This window comes from Podarcis cretensis (genome assembly GCF_951804945.1).
Source record: "Podarcis cretensis genome assembly, chromosome: 3".
Classification (NCBI taxonomy): domain Eukaryota; kingdom Metazoa; phylum Chordata; class Lepidosauria; order Squamata; family Lacertidae; genus Podarcis; species Podarcis cretensis.
In genome coordinates, this window is record NC_137172.1 from 91,689,464 (window position 1) to 91,708,751 (window position 19,288).

Consider the following 19,288-nt stretch of genomic DNA (forward strand, 5'->3'; position numbering starts at 1 on the left):
GATTGTGTCATGATCTGGGGGCAGGAGGAGGGGGCCGATAACATATGAAGGTGGTTTTGCTTAATGCCAAAGGACTTAAAAAGAAGATACAACACTATGCAGCTTAGGTGAATAAACACGCTTTTGCGCTAGGTTCTGAACCTCCTAGAAAATCACAGAGCTCTGCTCACCTACCAACATTTTTTTATTTCAAGTGTTAGTAATCTTCTAGTCAGCTTATCCTGCTATATGCCCTTACTTTGCAAAACAATACTATATACTCTAGTACTTTATGAATACATATAAATCCCATCCAATATTTCTCTCTACTGGTGGAGCACTTTCTCCTCCTACTATTACAGTGGTACCTCGGGTTAAGTACTTAATTCGTTCCGGAGGTCCATCCTTAACCTGAAACTGTTCTTAACCTGATGCACCACTTTAGTTAGCTAATGGGGCCTCCTGCTGCTGCCACACCGCCGGAGCACGATTTCTGTTCTTATCCTGAAGCAAAGTTCTTAACCTGAAGCACTATTTCTGGGTTAGCAGAGTCTGTAACCTGAAGCATATATAACCTGAAGCATATGTAACCCGAGGTACCACTGTACTTTAGACCCAAATTTATCATGCCATATACATCTGCTCAGCAGGGAGTTGTGTGGGGAGAGACCACATTGCCTGTGAGAAAGTGGACTATGCCTTTGCTAATTGAGAGAGCCCCTTCAGGCATTTGTTCACTGTTAGAAAGTCTAAAGTCTTTAGCAAAGAAAATCCATGATTATTCCACAGACTACGTGGAAGGTGCGAGCAATGGTTACCTAAAGGAGGGGTGGGGAACCTGCAGCCCTCCAGGTGTTTTCTGGATTCCAGCTTCCATCATCCCCAGTCAACATGGGTAATAGTCAGAGATGATCGGAGCTGGAGTTCAGCAACATATAGAGATTGGACAGTCACCTCTAAGGGATGCTGTAGTATTGGGTTAATCCTATTCCTGTATCACAGGAGGTTACATTAGAGGACCTTTGGGGTCTCCTTGCAATGCTATGCTTCTTTGCTGACATGTTTTTCTTATACAATGGTACCTCAGGTTACAGACACTTCAGGTTACAGATTCCGCTAAGCCAGAAATAGTACCTCAGGTTAAGAACTTTACCTCAGGATGAGAACAGAAATTGTGTGGCGGCGGCGTGGGAGGCCCCATTAGCTAAAGTGGTACCTCAGGTTAAGAACAGTTTCCGGTTAAGAACAGACCTCCAGAATGAATTAAGTTCTTAACCCGAGGTACCACTGTAGTTCCATCCTATATACCAGGTTTGCAGGTGGGATGTGGGGCTAAATATATGAGCACACAGTTTCCTGGGGAAGAACTCGTCATTCTTCCCTCTAATAGCATTGATTTCCTATTCATTCTCACTATTGAAGAAAAAGAGGGAACGGTAAATAAGAGAATAAATGCTACTTCTACATTGGCACACAGTGATGAGTGGTCCGATAAAACATGAATGAAAAGCAAAGAGATTCTATTTTTAGAAAAACAGTAGCCAGCATGCCAAAGTGACTGCACTTAACTTAGGAAGTTCAGATTCTCCTTTGCTTTGTCCCACAGTGCACTGCGGCCATCAGCTTGTGACACAAGACCCATAAGCAGCCAGCAAGTCTTTGTTCCTCACTTCCAGGCCAGGAGAGGACATAGATCCATTCTGGAGACAGAATTCCAGGGACTCACTGACTTGGTGAACAGGCAAGGTGTCAACACTCATAGCAGCTTATTAATAATTTGTGTTGTTTTGGTGCTTGTTTTACAGATCTAGAAACTAACGGAAATAAGCTTCCACGTTTTTTAAAAACTTTTTTTTTCCCCCATACGGAGAAAGGTTTGAAAATGCTAGCTGCATGTCCACACATGCACAAACAGTCCCACTTCACAACATTCAAGTTATTGGCATTACACAAACAGTTGTAGTCCAGCAATACAGACTCCCCAACCCTATTTTAAAGAGAAATTAGTTTCATGACTTGCCTGTCATCAAATATTAGTCATGATAGTTGAATTAAAACTTTCTGTACAGAAGCAATACCCCTCTGAAGATCAAATGCTGGAAATCAACTACAGAGATTTTCCATTGTAGTAAGTGCATCTAAGTTATACTGTATGATAAACAAAGAATGCCCAGAACCTTTGTCCCTTGTTTATGAGCTTCTAAAGACACCTGGCTGGCTTAAACTGCCCTAGAGTCATATTGCAAAAGGGTCAGAAGGCACAGTTTGGTCACCCCTATACTATAAAGCTGATCAAGGCAAATACATGTAAGAAAAGGTGAAGACAGCTACATTTTTTTTGTTCATTTTGCCTGGCACATTTTCAAAATAATTTTTAGCACCCAGGAAGAAAGGGGCATTGGCAAGATAAACCTGTGATTGTATATAATGCTAGAGCCCCCAAACAGCGGGAGAAAGAAAAATTCAAATACTATACCTTTTCTTGGGGAAAATATTAACTTTCATGTCTCAGAAGGAAACTTCTAGTTTTAGAAGAGTCCTGAAAAACTTAATAATGAGTTTTTTGAATGTACAGGGAGAGTCTTTTGCAGACAGATATATGTTTTGAAGTCTAGCAGAATTCCCACCCCCCGCAGTACTAACTGTGAAGAAATTCTTAACAAACACTTCTTCGTTCCATAATAAAACAAAGAAAATCTTAAAAGGCTGCAAAAACCCAAGGCAAATTTCTATCTTTCTTTTTTTGCTTTATTGAACCCAGCTGAAAATCTATTTGGATAAGTGGTGCAGAAGCCAATTGTTTCTCTTTTTTAATAAAGTAATTGCCTTCCCAACCTTCTGAACAGTTGTTGCTAGTTACTTGTCATAAATTGTTTGTTCTCTGTGAAGACATCTTAATGGGATTTTTGAGTTGTGGTAAAGAAATAAAAAATGTTCCGACGAGGACTGAAGTATTTTTTGGCCTGCATAACAGCCAGAGCACTGTTATAGTCATGTTTTGCGAGTATTACCTCAGCGGTTCCCCAAGCTAGATTGTTGTGAAGTAGACAGACAATGAGGCTCAGTCTGTGTCTGATGTAGGGGCTGGCCCAAGACATTTTGGCACCTGAAGAGGACACCAAAATGGCATCCTCCCTCCCCACCAGGGAAGACGGGGTAAGGGAAGATCTACATCAGGAACAAAGGGGGGGGGGACAAAGATCAGCATGGGGATCTGCTGCCTCGCTGGATTGTGGTGCCTGAGGCCGTCGTCTCACTTGTCTCATGGTGGATCGGCCCTGAGACCAGGGTGGGAAACCATTTTTCTCTTGGGGGCATTCACACCGGCAGTGGGAAGAACTAGAGGTAAAAGTGTTGGGGATTTAATAATTCAGAATAAAGTCTGTCTTGTTTCAGTCTTCAACATATCGACCTTGGGATTAGAATATCCCAGCCCTATGCATGACTACTCTGAAGTAAGCTCCAACAAAGAGGACTTTTTCTTTTTCTTTAGTACAACAGACCAATACACCTACTGTTCTGGAAAGCAAATAAAATTCCTTTCTGATTTAAGTGTCCTGCACACACACAAGTATTTCAACTTACACTATTAATTTATTTTATTTTAATTTATTAGATTTATACACCACCTCTCATCATAAGATCTCAGGGTAGTTCACAGAATAAATAAAAAGGTAAAGGGACCCCTGACCATTAGGTCCAGTCGTGACCGACTCTAGGGTTGCGGCACACATCTCGCTTTATTGGCTGAGGGAGCCGGCGTACAGCTTCTGGGTCATGTGGCCAGCATGACTAAGCCACTTCTGGCAAACCAGAGCAGCGCACGGAAATGCCGTTTACCTTCCCGCCGAAGCGGTACCTATTTATCTACTTGCACTGGCGTGCTTTCAAACTGCTAGGTTGGAAGCTGGGACTGAGCAATGGGAGCTCACCCCATCGCGGGGATTCGAACCGCCGAGCTTCTGATCAGCAAGTCCTAGGCTCTGTGGTTTAACCCACAGCGCCACCTGCGTCCCTAAATACAGGATTAAAAACAAGTAAATAATTAAAAACAAAACAGCAAAACAGGAGTTTTTGGCTTGGCTGGTTAGTATATTTGGGTGTTCCTGGTGTTATTAAATCTGTGTTTTCTGTATTATTTAAGTTTTGTTTTGAAGTATTAACTCAAGACACCTCAAACCTTGGAAAATCAGCAAATAAAAGCCTTTCATAATACTTCATTGGTTATATTCAGTACAAAAGGCATCAATGTAAAATATCCTACCACTGGGTGTGGAAGTAATAGAAGCATGATTGAAGACTGATATATAAACATATATTGAAATCAAACATTTTTATACTCAGAAATCATGACGACAATATTAAAATAATAATTGTTTCTATTTAACATCCAGGGAGCCAGATGTTCAAATGCATTTCTTTACCAGCAGGCTTTCCTGCATACATTCTTATAACAGGAAGATGAGAATGTAAGTTGGGTAGTGAATGTGCATGCATAGCAACTGACCACAGGCCACTAGGCAGAGCTGACCCCAAGAGGAACATCTCCTTCTGAAATGAGTGGATGCAACAACCTTTTCTTTACCTGAAGAAGCTCTGGTGGACAACACTGCAGGGATGCAATGGTGGAGGCAAAAAAGTAACCTCCTTGCCACCAACTCTAGAGTGGGCTTTAAAACTTTATTTTCCCCATAAACATTCTAAAATACATGTTACGAGTCAGTTCTGGCCTATGAAACCAATAATCAAAGTGTCCGATAATCAGTACCACTTGGGAGGCTCTGAAGCAGAAATGCTTTATCAACTCGGGAGGAAAAATCACCTGCTTCCAAAAGGGAAACACTAAGATGTTTGCTTCCACTTGTACAAAGGGCAAAGATATTGGACCATAAAACCGTGACATTTTAGGTATCCCACCAAAAATCCATTTTAGATCATTTTTAGATTAGTTCACCATTCCATCTGAAGTTAACTCTAAACAGGAGTGAGATGAAAAATAAACTCTCTTATGCTGCTAAACTAGTTTGACTGGAAATCAACAAATGCTGGCCCCAGATGAAGAAGTAGTTTTAGAGACCTGTGTTTTATATGTTTTAAAAAATAGAATTTAATGAACTGTTTCTCAAGACAGCTTCAAACCAATCCATAGTCCTCAAACCATTCTTGATCCCATCTCTAGCCAAGGTGCAAACACCTTTCCAAAAGCCTTTGCTTAAGCTGGAGGTGGTCCTATGTGGGTGATACCAACACGGATGTGCCTCTATAGCTAGTTTTATTGTTTTTCTTTCCTTTGCTGAGCCTGCTTTGCTTGAACCCTGATTGGAGCTCAATTAACTCTGACTGCCTCCGCTGTCAGTTTACTGGTAATCAGTGTTTGACCAATCAGATTAATTTATTTCCAACAGTGATTGTCTGCTATTAACCAAGTCCCTTGCATTTACTACCTGATGCCATTTGAGTTGAGTAGGGGACCTACATTTTCTGCAATTCATTTACTTGGCCCCTGTTTAATTACCTGTGTTTTGAGCCATAAAGATTACCTGAAACCTGCCTCATTGGTTAATAGACATGGCACCAATGTGGCCACATTGCCCCAAACAATTCAGTGCATCTTTCATGACTGCAGATTTACCCATAAAAAAAGGAAACATTTTGTAGTGGGGGATATATATATATATATATATATATATGAATGAGACAATACTTTAATCAAATAACCAGATGGTGAACATCCTCACAGCATGAATAAAAAGCTGTCACGTTAAGTGATCTACGTCACAGGGGCCTTCTATTACTACTACTTTTGATCCACAGGCTCCTGCAACAGTAAAAAGCATGATTGAAGTCAGAGTTTCTTTTGCTGTGGGAAAATAAGAGGTCTGAATTATTTAGCATACAAGACTGAAAGGGGAGCAGTGCAAAAGGCCAGCAAATGAGATCAATTACAATATTAAGCTGCAACACAAGCTGTCAAGAATCCCTCGTCCCTGGGGGCATGAATAAATCCGGTGGTCTCTTAGTTCATCAGGAATAAAGCTGCCTATGGTGTTGCTCTCCCGTTCTCACACCTAAATGCAGTGCTAGAAATAATCAAAAAGCGCAGGCAGTCATATTATAAAAAAGATGTATGTCTCCCCCACAGTTTGAACATTTAATTCTGATCAAATGGTATTTCCTAAAAATGAGGGGCTTCAACAACATGGCCTTTCTGGACAAAGCCCCCTCTATGTATTCTAAGTCACTCTTGTGTGAATGAAATTGGCATTCCCCTTTCTGTTGTAGGATTCAATTTTCAGAGAGAAACAATAGAGGAGGAATTCAACATCTCGCTCTTCTGATTGTTCCAAGAGGGCAAGCGTTTTGACTTGCCAGGCAGCATGACCTCCCGCCCCCCATGGAGGGGATGTCCTCCTGATCCCCTCCACAGCCAATTTTAGGGGTCCGGGGGTGGGGGAGAAAGAAGTGAAGAACCCTGTTGCACAAGCAGCAATATTTGCACAAAGCTTCCGTTGACAGAATTCTACATTTGAATCTCCAGCTATGGAAATTATCATCGTCATCATTAACCAGCCCTTCACCCTAAGGTCCCAGAGATGGTCACAACATCAAAACACAATATTGAAAACAGTTTAAAACACCTTAAAATCACAGATTGTGAGGTTTTATACACAGAATGTAATTGTTCCAACCAAATCAAACTTTACTGGCATGTCTCGCATCAAGCACCTGCTTACATCCAAGCTGCTTGAACGCTCTGCGACTCTGGTTTGTTTGTTTTAAGCCTGACTAACTGTATGCAAAATTGTATGCAGAAATGTACATATAAAAAGAGTGTACACCATGTGGTACTATATTTCTGCAGCAGAATGTATAAATATCTGTTTAAGAAATCTGGTGTGTATATGCATCTAATATGGATAAATGTGCATATGATGTTATACTGATAATAATACGTGCCTAATAAAGTGTATAAAATGCAGAATTCAAGCACACTTTCAATGAAATTAGTAAAATAAAATATGCTTCTGACCAAGATCAAGGAGTGAGATGAGCAGACTGGATCCATCAGCCCAGGAGCACTGTAGACAGATCAGTGTCAAGGACACTGTCCTGAGCAACAGTCTAGGCTCTGACTCAAGAGGGACCAGTCCAATCCATCCATCGAACATCAATGAAGGGCAATCCAGTAGCAAAGTCTGAGAAAGTATGGCCAGCCCCGAGTTCTTGAGCCTAGTGCCTCTGTGAGTTTTATGAATTGGCATGCTGCTCTTAAAAAAAAACCCGAAAACTTAATTGTGTTTGTTGCTTGTAATCACCGTAATTTGAATATATTTTCATGCGAGTGAAAACAACAGCTCTAAAGGAAAACAAAACAAAGCATAGATGATGCTTGCATGCATTATAACAGGGCACCCTCAAATAAGAGACATTCCTTCCTGTATGAGACAGAAAGGGTAACGCCTTTTAAGATGGTGCTTTCCATCTATGCCAGGGTTTTTCTGGATGGTTGGCAACAGTGAGAACGGTATGCCTTGCCCAGGGTTTATCGCACGATGGGGGCTCTGTGACCCTCTAGATTTTGCTGGACTACTGCTCCCATCATCCCCTGACCACTGAGTCATGCTGGCTATAGTTAAGGGGACTTGGATTCCAACAACATATGGAAGGTCGCAGGTTCGCTGCCCATGCTTTAGTGGGTTTTTGCCGATCCTTTAACCTTACAGCCAGTTGCAAATGTAGACTGGTATAGCTAAGCATCGGAAAAGATGTCAGCATGAGGAAAAAGTGTAGGTTTTATCACCTAAATTTCACCTTGAAGTGTTTAACTTTTCAAAACAATAAAAGTACAGATGGAGCTGATCTTTTTGTACAGCACAGCATAAGGCCAGTGCTCTGGGAAGAAGAAAGGATAACTTGCACTCAATACAGATCAATATTCAACTGAACAATAAAAAGGGGGGGAACTGGAAAGGGGGGGAGAGTGTGACATTTTACAGCATCAAATAAGTTAGCTGTAGAACAGTGGGTATCAGTGGAAGAGCGATGTTGCAACCCACTACTCAAACTAGAAAGGTCACAGAATAGCTGTAGAGAATATTCAAGGGGAACCTTGATTAATTATACTAATTAGGCATACTGAAAATCTTAATTTAATATAAATATAAATAAACCGAGCCATAAAGCACTCTCTTTTTCAATTTTGAACTACTTTGCTTAGGGAATGTGAAAGCCCTATTGTTTCTAAATTGCGATTAAAAGCCTCAGAGGAATGAGGGAACTGATAAACCCTTGGACAGAGAGGAAAAAGTGGAATATCCTTGTGGAAGGTTTCCCAATCACAAATACTAAAGATTGGCTGCTTTAGTTTTTCTGGAATTCTTAAGAGTGGCTGCTGACAATGCTATTCATTTGATCTGTGCCCTAATTCAGCACTGTTTTTAAAATAATAAAAACACAATATGAAGAGATTCCCACACAGCCCCAGGGGGGGAAATTTGGAAATGTAAGAAACGTACAAACAGTAACACCTTGACACGCACAAAAAGCTGTAATCCCCCACACACATATTCAGTGGGTCTCACTTGAGGGTAGGCACACATGTCTAAGACTTGCAGGAAGGAGCGCTGGTGCAGCCAAAACCCTGGGAATGACTGATGGACCACATCATAATTACCCTTTCATGTCTGGTAGATTTTCTTGTGAATCATCCAATATTGTTCATAGACAGACGAAGGAATACAGCTTAGGGAGTCATTCATCTGACAGATTTACGGGACATTCTCCTCTCTGGTGTGTAAGTGGAAAGCCAGACCTGTTTTCCGCTTCTCTGTTCATTTTAAGTTAAACTGTTATAATTCTCATTCACAAAGGAATAATAGCTTCTCATGCTTTGCTTAAAATGCATCCGCGCAAGGGAGCGGGTGAAGGAAGCAGCACAGCTACCAATATCATAGCACAGGGCGGCTCCATTATCACCCTCAATGCACACCACTTTGCACTAGCCTATGTACAAGAGATTTTCATTGATTTGTCACTGAATACTCCCAGGAGCACAATGAACGCACATATATTGTAACCATATGTTTCAGGCTTGCCCTTGGTTGGATAGCAAGTGACATTTTTCCTGTGCAAGCTTTGGAATACAGACACACACACACACACACACACACACACACACACACACACACACAGACTGTATATGTCTCAAAGCCATAAATTGATTTAAAGTAATTGACTGAGATGGTCTCTGTCATTAAGGAAAGGTGTGCTCTGCATATGTAGTCAGCCATAAACTAATGACATGTAAACACCTTTTTTTTTTTTAACACTGCAATGGTAATATGCTATGAAATAGTGACTCTGTTATTATGACAAAGGAACAGAAGCAATACATGTAAAGTAATTCTCTTTGAAACCATTTTACTTTGCTAATTAATTCCCACATCTTTGATCCTGTATTTTCTAAATCCAGAAAAAGGCAGAGATTTGCAGATCATGGGCAAGTATCTGAATTTATTCTGTTACAGTCTGAAAGGCTGATCTTTTTCCTGTTGCATCAAATGTCATATCAAAAACTTGGATAAGCAGAGCAAAGCCACTGGAATTTCTTAACTCACTGAAATACATTGCCGTTTCTCTTTACCCTTTATAGTTTTTTTGATGCAAACAGTCTCAAGTTTCTTTTCCTAAGACTGTACCAATTCAGATGGGAGGCGAGGCTGGTGTTTACTGCTCACCAAGGTAGTAAATTTGTATGTGGACTGTACTTTAGACTGCAAATTAGACCTCTTCTCCAAAGCATTCATTTTCTGTATATATGTATGTTTTTGTGAGGAAGCATTTCAGACTTTGAGCTTCCATCTGTGGTCTGAAGTGATATAGCAACCTGATTTCACTGTCCAAATAGAAATGGTTATCCAAATCTTTCACTGGTCCAATGTGGCATCTCTGGCTGCAAGATCATGCTAGTGCACATCACTTTCTCTCAGAAAATAAATATAGATGCATAAGAGCTAGCTCTGAGGGCCTTCTAGCATTACCCTCACTGCAAGAAGTGAGGTTATAGGGAACCTGGCAGAGGGCCTCCTTGGTAGTGCTACCCACCCTGTAGAATGGCCTCCCATCAGATGTCAAGGAGATAAATAACAATACAACCTTTAGAAGACATCTGAAGGCAGCCCTGGATCAGGTAGTTTTTTTAATGTGCAATGTTTTATTATGTTTTTATATATGCTGGAACCCACCCAGAGTAGCTGGGGCAACCCAGTCAGATGAGCAGGGTACAAATATTTGATGTTGTTGTTGTTGTTGTTGTGATGCTGCCTTATACCGAGTTAAACCATTAGTTATCTAGCTCAGTATTGACTGGCAGCAATACCCAACATCTTGTGAATGCAAAGCATATGTTCTGCCAATGAGCTATGACCCTTCCCTAGATATACCCCCAAAAATGTTCATGTTGCCATAGACAAAACAAAATGTAATATGGGATGCCTGCTGGTGGTGAGGCAAAACACTAGCAGATTCAACATAAACCAAGCATGAACTTGTACATGCCACAATTGACTGGGGTCCTCAGCATTTAGTATATTACTGAACACCTTGCCTAGAGCAAGTGACCCAGATTCTAAACTGTACACCCTCTCTAGGCTGGATAGAAAATGATTCTGTTCAAGATAGGACATTTAATTCTATGCAAGGACTTTAAAATAAATAAGTAATAACACTCTCAATGTAAGATGGAAAAAGGTGACTTTTTTTTTACCTCCATCTCCTCCAGCTGAGAATCTGTTTTGGAACGAAAGAAGACGCTGTCAAAGGAGATCACTGATGCTCACACAAAAGTTTGCCAGTGTGCACAGGAATTGCTATCCTGCAGAGTCAAAATTGCATTGTTCTGGAAAATATAGGGCAGCAATATTAAAGCAGCTCACCTGGAAACAGCATATCTGGATGTAGCCTGGATACTAGCTAGAGAGTACTTCAACCTTCCTCTAAGAGGGTCACATGAACCATTTTAGGTGGTGATAAGTGCACTGATCAAATGCCATTTAGAGATTTCTCCGCTCCCACCTCCCGGCACACTGTGATATGGTGGCAACTTATCACTTCACGATCGCGTTTTACCATGCCACCCACCCAACCCATATTCCAGATACTTCTTTTGGCAATGCAAGTCAAAGCCTGCTGTGTTGTTGTTTTTTTAATATAAAAAAAACCCACACAGGCAGAGAGAAAGCTCTCTGCAGTTAGCCCTAATAGTTCTCATCACCTAAAAAGAGCTAGATAGCTAAGATCTGAGAGCTGCATTTCAAAACAAGCATACCAAGGGCCTATCTATTTGTTTATTAGACTAGAGGTTGTCTCCCACCCGCCTGCTCTGCTTGCCAGCCCAGCCATCACTCTTTCGCTTACACCTCTGTTAACACATTTTATGTCCCAAGCCTCACAGTTCACCACAACACCCACCTTATTTTAAAGGAAGGAGGAGGATGGGGCATGGTTTGCCTGAGTGTGTAATGGCGGCCTAGTGTCAAGGCTCTGCTTACCCACAGGACAACTAAAAGATAAATGGCCCCAAACTATCTTTTTTCACCACAACAATTGCTAAGAGAGCACATTTCTGGAACTCTGCTAAAATCCCTAGGTTTCTGAGTTTTCTGACAGTGAATTTCCAACCCAGCCAAGGCGGCAGGCAGAGGCCTCCTGAGTATCCAACAAAGAGTTGCATACAATACTCGGGGATAATTTACCATTGGTTTGAACCTTTATTGGACAGAGTCACTAAGAAACCTTGAATGGTTCATTATTAAGGTAGCAAATAATATAGAACAAAACAGTAAAGAATCTGCATTGTTTTACATGGGATTTGGTGGGTGAAACAAGCGGCGAAGAGAGTATGGGAATAGTGTTCCTTCTCTCAAGACAGTAGTTCCCAGAAGTATTCCGAGGTAAAATGACACATGTATCTTTGTTTGGGGCTCACCCACCCACATCTGGCACCACTTTTGGTGCCTCACTGCCCCTGTACTACTTCCTGCCAACCTAGCGGTTCGAAAGAACGCCAGTGCAAGTAGATAAAATAGGTACTGCTGGGGCAGGAAGGTAAACGGCGTTTCTGCACGCTCTGGTTTCCACCACTGTGTCCCGTAGCGGTTTAGTCATGCTGACCACATGCCCCTGAAAGCTGTCTGCAGACAAACGCCAGCTCCCTTGGCCTGAAAGTGGTGATGAGCGCCACACCCCAGTCGCCTTTGACTGGACTTAACCATCCAGGGGTCCTTTACCTTTTTTACTTTACTACTTCTTAAGCTTGCAGCTCCCAGGGGCACTAATGCACACCCAATTGCATACGTACATGCATGCTCGAGGTTGATCCTGTGGAAGATGGATTTGAGGATTAAATTTGTAGATTTAGCTCTAAACCTCCTACCCCACATTGTGTGGGGGAGATACAAAAGTAATCTGACTGTGAAGCCTTTTTAGCAGAGTAAAGCGATTACAAGTTTTGCAGCTTATTAAAGGTAAGGAATTAGGCAATTGCAACCTTCTACCCCTTTCATTTGTGGCCCACTGGCCTCCCCCCTCTTCACCCCCAGTGCAGAGAACGAACTACATGTTTTTAGTGAAATAAACGAAGGGGGGGAGGGGAGTTTGCTTACATTTTGAGGCAGGAAGCAAATATAGCAAGGTAGTGTGCATAAAAATACTTCTAAGTTACAATAAAATAAAAGTAGGTAGTCTTAGCTAACATGGCTGAAGACCATGGTGAAGAGTGCCTTCCTCACAGGCAGAAAGACTTAAAAAGTTTTGCTGCCTTTGTTACAGTTCTTGACTAGAGGTGGCAAAGGAAGTGACCTCACAGAGTCCTCTCTAGGAAGTTCAAGAACTCTCTGTGTACTAGTCATGCGTTTAGCTAAGCAAAACATGCGTTTGTGATTTTGGCTGCAAACCTCACAGATCTAAGTATCAGAATGTATCTGTAGTGGGACCTGTGCTTTTAAAGTTCTTCCTAAACAATCTGGAAATAGGGGTGAGCAGTGACGTTGCCAAATATGTTGATGACGTCAAATTGCTGAAGGTGGTAAAAATGTAAGGGGTTTGTGAGGAGCTATAAAAGGAGCTTACCCTAAAACTGGTGAGGTTGCCATATTTCAAAAGGTAAGATTCCTGACACCCACAAAGAGTGAGCTTTTTGAGCTTCTTTTTAAGGAAACCGCCAAAATTGTTGAGCTTTTTTGGTGGAACAAACCCAAATTGTTTGGGAGGAAAACCCAAAATAGTGATGTTAAGCTTTTGGAGCTGTTTCCGCCGCATTGACATACATCCAGGTTTCCCAGAAAACCAGGACATGTCAGGAAGTTTCCTGACGTATGGAAAGCCTAAAACTGGAAAGTGCAATTTAATGATGTAAAGAAGTGTAAAGTGAGGCACTTGCAGCAAAAATATTAATGACATATGTGCCAATGGGATTTGAAATGGCAGGAATCTGGTGGATGTTGGCGTAGTGTTTGGTAGCTGAAAAAAGAATGAATCCCATGTTAGAGATAATTAGGAGAGGGATTGAAAATAAAACTGCCAGAACCACCATTCTGTTATACAAATAAATGGTGCAGCCACACTTGGATACTGTGTACAGATTCTGGTTGCTGCACCTCCAAAAAGAATACTACTGAGCTGCAAATGGTGCAGAAATAAAGGTAACTGAAATGATAAAGGGGTTGCAACTCCCCTATGGGGAAAGGTTGCAATATTTGGGACTTTTCAGTTCAGGGGGCGGGGAAAATCAATTTCTTGTTTCTTTTCCCTTTGACTTCATTGTTAAAGTTTCTCTCTATGCAATGTAGAGAACATGAGAAGGAATAATTAAAATGAGTGTGCCCCTGTGTGTGTGCAGAGTTGCCTTTCTTGACAATGGACACCTTCCAGGCAGACCTGAGTCCTCCCACTACCTCTCATTTTGGCAATTAACATGGATTTTAGGCACCCGGATGACAAGTTTACACGATATGTTTAGCATATAATTTTAAAGAAAACGAGGCTCCTGCAAGAAAGCAAATCACAGCTGAGAAACATTTCGTTGCTCAGCTTTTCCTCTGCTTCCAAATTTAAGATTTCTATTTCACTTCCCATTATATAGCATCCAGTATTGCTGAATACAAAACAAAAGGGATAGGAACACATACATACACCAAAAGAAAAAAGGGGGGTGGGGAGCTTGCATATAGCAATCTTGAAGGCCAACATCTGATCACCACTTATCAAAGCATCAACCCAATGGGGCTTAATGATAGCAATACAGAAATATTACAGAGAGCAGAGGCCAATTGCTTCACTTTCATTCTGGAACAATTTGCAAATATTAGACATTGCATTTCACTTGCACTTGAAGCTTTCACATCTTCAATAAATAAAGAACATCACAGCTAAGAAATCCCCCCTGCCTTTTTCCCCTTTTGTAAAACACTGTAATTTCGACGTAAGGAAAAGAATTGTGTGGCCATTTGGAAGCAGGCCATTGTATAAAGCTGTTAGCTTTCCCTGCAGCCCATCAAATTGCATGCTGCCCTAGAAAAAGTGTTTAACATTGAGCCAGTCCCATATTATCTCCTGCTTTCAAAGGCAGATGCTGAACTGGAATCATTTGTCAAACATTAAGAGACTCAGTTAAACTATCAGACGTCAAGGGCTTCCTTACAATGTCAGCACAATATGTTCCTTTTTTTAAACACACACAGTCTTTGCAATAAAGTTAAGGTGTTCATTGTGTATGCACTGGAGTGTCATGACCCATCTACGACATTTGTAAAAAGATTTGTTTGCATTTGAAAGCGGTGGGGGGAGGGAGGGCTGGCCATAAGGAATAATTGCTCTTCAGAGAGAACAGCCCACTGAACTTCAGAAGGGCAGCACCTGATATCCTTCAGCTTGGTCGATTTTTCTGTCTTACATGCATACCAACATCTTGCGGGATTCCTAGAACAGGTGGTTCATCATGGGCTCTGGGAATTAAACTGTTCGGTGGGAGGCAGATGTCTTAATGAAACACAACTGAGTATAATGCAAAAGACCTCTGAGGTGCATCCCCTTGGGCCAATGTTGGATGCATATGGCCAACATTTTGACCTAGTAATATGGTGCAAACAGGGCCCCAAGAACATTAGAGCCCTTCTGGGTCACACCAAAGGCTGATCTAAGTCCAGCATGCTGTTCTTATAGTGGTAAGCCACATGCCTATGGGAAGCTCACAAGCAGGACCTGAAAATGCAACACTGCTCTCCTCACTTGTGATACTCAGCAGTTGGTATCCTGACGCATACTGCTCCCAACAGTGGAGGTAGCAGATTTTCATTAAATGCACAACATGGTTCTGTTGCTGAAGGTAAGAAGGTCTGACTCTGTAAAGCTTTCTGGGTGGGAATCACATGACAGTTCTCTGAAGTTGAAAGCATAGACTTGGATCCAAAAGTGTTTTGCATGAGCAGAAAGGCTGTTCCTCTAGTGCAGGCAACCATATCACATTCTTCCAGTTTCCCCATCTCGTCTCAAAGGGTGCTTTGGTCCTCAGCAGTGGCTTTTGGAGGACACAGGAGACTGTAGTCTACTTGAACAGAGAAGCTTCAGCTGTGAAGGACACATATTGGCTACAGGGCACCAAGCCAATGTGCACAGGCATCAGTGTGCACCCCACCCCCGGTGTCCCCAAAATGTTTGCATAAATATCCTACAAAATTGACAATGCATGATAGACTCTTTGATCTTTCTGCTTAGTTCCTGTTTGCATTGGTTCAGCCTCACCGATATTGAATATGCCCCTTAAAACATACACACATTTCATTGGATGCCAGGATTGGGCAGCCACCCTCCCTTCAATTCTGAGCCGAGGAGAGGAGCAAAGAGCTGCTCTCTTTGAGCAAACACAGCAGTGGCTGATGTAGATGCCTTTTTTGTGTTACACCACCCCGACTGCGGCAGCCATTTTGTGAGTGGTGCCCACAGCACTCCAGTTCCAATGGTGCCCCTGAACCCAAAAAGATTGGTATCTCCTAGAGTGCCTGTGTGATCATCAACACTCATTTTCTCCCTCCCTCCCACCCCCAGCAATTTTGCAGTTGGTGTGTGTGCATTAGGGGTGGGGGTAGGGTAAGGCAAAGCATAAATAGGCACATAAACAAATGTACGTTGCTTTAAGAATGTAGGCTTTGTTTCACAAGGTAGAAAGTCTGCCAAATGCAGAAAGGGAGAAGCGGTACTGAAGGAATGGGTTTCTGTGTAGCAAGTTTAAAACTGACTCAACCCTCCCCCTTTTGTTCTTTCAAAAGAGAGCACTTTTAAATGCGTAAAACTTGAACTGTTGAGCAAAACCATAATAAGGACACAACTGCATAAACAGTTCTGTCCTTTATCAGGACAGGCAAGGGATGGCCTTCGCTCCCCAGGGGAACAATGAAAACACATCAAGAACTTTATCTTATGTGCTGACCACAAAATATGCGCAAGACCAATGTCCGGGGAAAACGCCAAAAGCGTGTTCCTGGAGATTATGACATCTTCCCAGATAAGAGTAGAAAGAGGAAGATCCTTTTATGGTCAGAAGTACAGGAAGGAAGATCCTTTTATGGTTGAGAGTACCAGAGCAGGAACATATGTGATGTCAACCTGTGTATACTAGTTGACGTGGCTGGGGAAGGGGGAGAGGATGCCTGGAGGATATATATACTGCATGAAACTTGTCATTTCTTTGTACTTGCTGTGGACTCACCACGCAGCTGCCTTCTGCTATCCGGAGAGCAGAATAAACGCTTTCTTTGAAGCAACCTCGGTGTCATTTTGACTTCCTTCCTCCTGTCCCGGAGCAACGCAGACCCAATCGGTGAACTCCAGTAAGGCTACAGTACAGCATATTGAGAGCCTGTCGAATACAAGCCACAAAGCTCAGCTTCTCTTAGGGATGACAAACTGGCTGGGAATACTTTTAACATTTCACATCCTCTGAGGAGGAGCTCAGGGTGAAGAGCGTAGAAGCATAACATATATTTTACTGGACTAATGTCATTGGCAGTTTGGGATGGGGGGGATGAGCGGAGCGGAGCTCGTTCAGAAAGGTTCGAGCAAGGTTGTGAGAATGATGGGCAAACTGATTCCAAGACAGACACAGAATCCAGAAGGGAGAGGGCAGAGCAAGTCACTGGACAGCCAAGGCAACACAACAATTGACCCAAAAGCAAAGAGCAGGCAAGGAATCCCTGTTCGTTCTCCCAGCAGCCTCTTCCATGTGCATTAATGTTCCACTGACACTGAGACCAAAACAAAAAACCACCACCAAATGATGACTGTGTACATTACTGTGTGGGGAATTGCAGGCATTAGAGAAGCATTCCAAATGCAGTAATTTCCCCTGTGCCATACCACCGTAATCAATGAACGTGCTCAAGAAAACACAGATTCTAACTTTTTCAGGTTTTAAGTGCAGTTTTCAAGCGTTTCTTCTTCTTTTCCCCCTGAGTATTAACTGAAACTAAAAACAAAAACAAAAACATGGCTCAAAGCTGGTTCCGGATTTCTTCATTTTGGTACCTAATAAAATGTTGTCAGTAGGGATTGGGGGGTGGGGCGTTCATTCATCTTATTCAAGAGGAAAAGCTGCTTCTTGCAGTATGCAGGCAAGCGGGAATTAAACACACTTTCTTCGCTTGGAGGGAGCCTGTGCTGTACTCACGTTTCTAATTATAGCGGCTGGTTTACATCTATAATACAGTACAGGAATTCGCCCCCTTGGTGGCCAATTCAAGATGACACACTCCAGTAAACTGCAGCTTGGCATCTCAAACCAGTTCACAGGCGGCTGGCTGCTTAAAATTGCTGACCCCAAGCTACTTTTCTCCCCAATCGATAAAAGACAAAGGGACCAATATCTTTTATTCTCAAGGAAGAAAGCAGCTTTGGGGGGGGGTGGAAAGAAATGGGTTAAATAGTCTCTTTCATCCACACACACCAAGTCTTCAGCTCAAACTGAAGCCATCCAGTTACTTTCCATGGTAAAATAAAACTATTAGAGAAGGCCTAACATGGTACTGTTCCTAATGGGTGGTGCCAGCCTTGAGGGCAGTGGAGGCCGGTGGCACCTAGGTGGTCACTTGGGTGAGACTTTGCCTGAAAGAGGGGCCTCCCCTGCTTCAGGCATTCATTTTCATCAACCCTCCCACAGATGAGAACACAGAATCCAAGGGGAGCTCCAGACTATATTCTGAGGGACGGATTCAAATGCAGAAGGAACATTTAGGTTTCAGGAATTATAACGGAGCAAAGCACTCGGTTGCCCCAACACAACAAATTCCAAAAGATCAGACTTTTTTTGCGGTTTGGTTAAGTGACAGGGAAATGTGTGGGGAAAACAAGAGGCGGACAAATGACTAACTGGAAAATGTAGAAACACCCCTCAAGCAAATCAGGACACATGGCCACTGTCCTGTAAGCTCCCCACAATCAATCAGTAGGAATGCTCAGCTAGCTAGAATCTCATCTCCATGTAAACTTTGTGTGCAAGCAAATCAGGATGAATGTCCCAAGTGCCCGGCAGCAAATTTCTTCTTGGAAAGCTTGCCCGCGCCATCCAAACTAAGCACTGCAGAGGATGAAGCAGCTTGTGAACCAAGAGTCCATTTAAGCACATTCTGATTTTTAACTAAAATCTAAATGAAGAAAATAAATCAGCCAGCAATGAGATGTGCAAGTTAGGAGAACCACCAAAATGTCAATACTGAGCTTTGTTCTTCCAGGAGGGGCAATTAATCTCCTCCTCTAAAAACATGTCCCTCTAACAATAATGGAGAAAATTCTATTGTAATCTCACTCTCAGTAAACTGCATAGGTGACTGCAAGCTGCTGCAACTGGACTCAGCCTCCAAAAGGAGAAACCATTTGCGGCACAAAAGAACCAAGAGGGGAAATTGCACTGAAGCTACTGGAAATACCCCAGATCCTGCACTGATGTTACAGTTCTAATTCAAGAGGTTGAGATGGCACTGCTTCCCTTTATCTTCTTTTCATACTACAAATGTCAAGGGTGCTTCAGCCGATGGTGGTTCTCCAGCCACCCATACAATTGACAGAGAATGCCGATCTTTTTTAAAAAGTTATTAAAAATCGAGAACGCTCAAAGAACGCCATTTACAACGAAGAGCACATTCTATATGGCAACATGTCAGTTTCAGCCCGCTTATGTCCCCAGCAAAATAGAGCCTTGCCTTTTCCAGGGGCGCTTCCTGCACTCCTGGATGTGTGCTTTGTTCTCACTAGTTTGGCACGA

At 42.3% G+C, this 19,288-nt stretch overlaps 1 long non-coding RNA gene across 1 annotated transcript in view; it reads right to left on the bottom strand.

The window, feature by feature from the left end:
* The window catches only part of LOC307212951, a 65,426-nt gene extending 52,626 nt beyond the window's left edge, over window positions 1–12,800 (bottom strand). Inside the window, exons 1-2 of the long non-coding RNA XR_013837280.1 lie at window positions 12,642–12,800; window positions 10,745–10,876 (exon numbers count right to left, since the gene is read on the bottom strand). This is a non-coding gene — a long non-coding RNA (uncharacterized lncRNA). The remainder of the gene's footprint in view (window positions 1–10,744; window positions 10,877–12,641) is intronic.
* Between the last annotated feature and the right edge of the window lie 6,488 nt (window positions 12,801–19,288).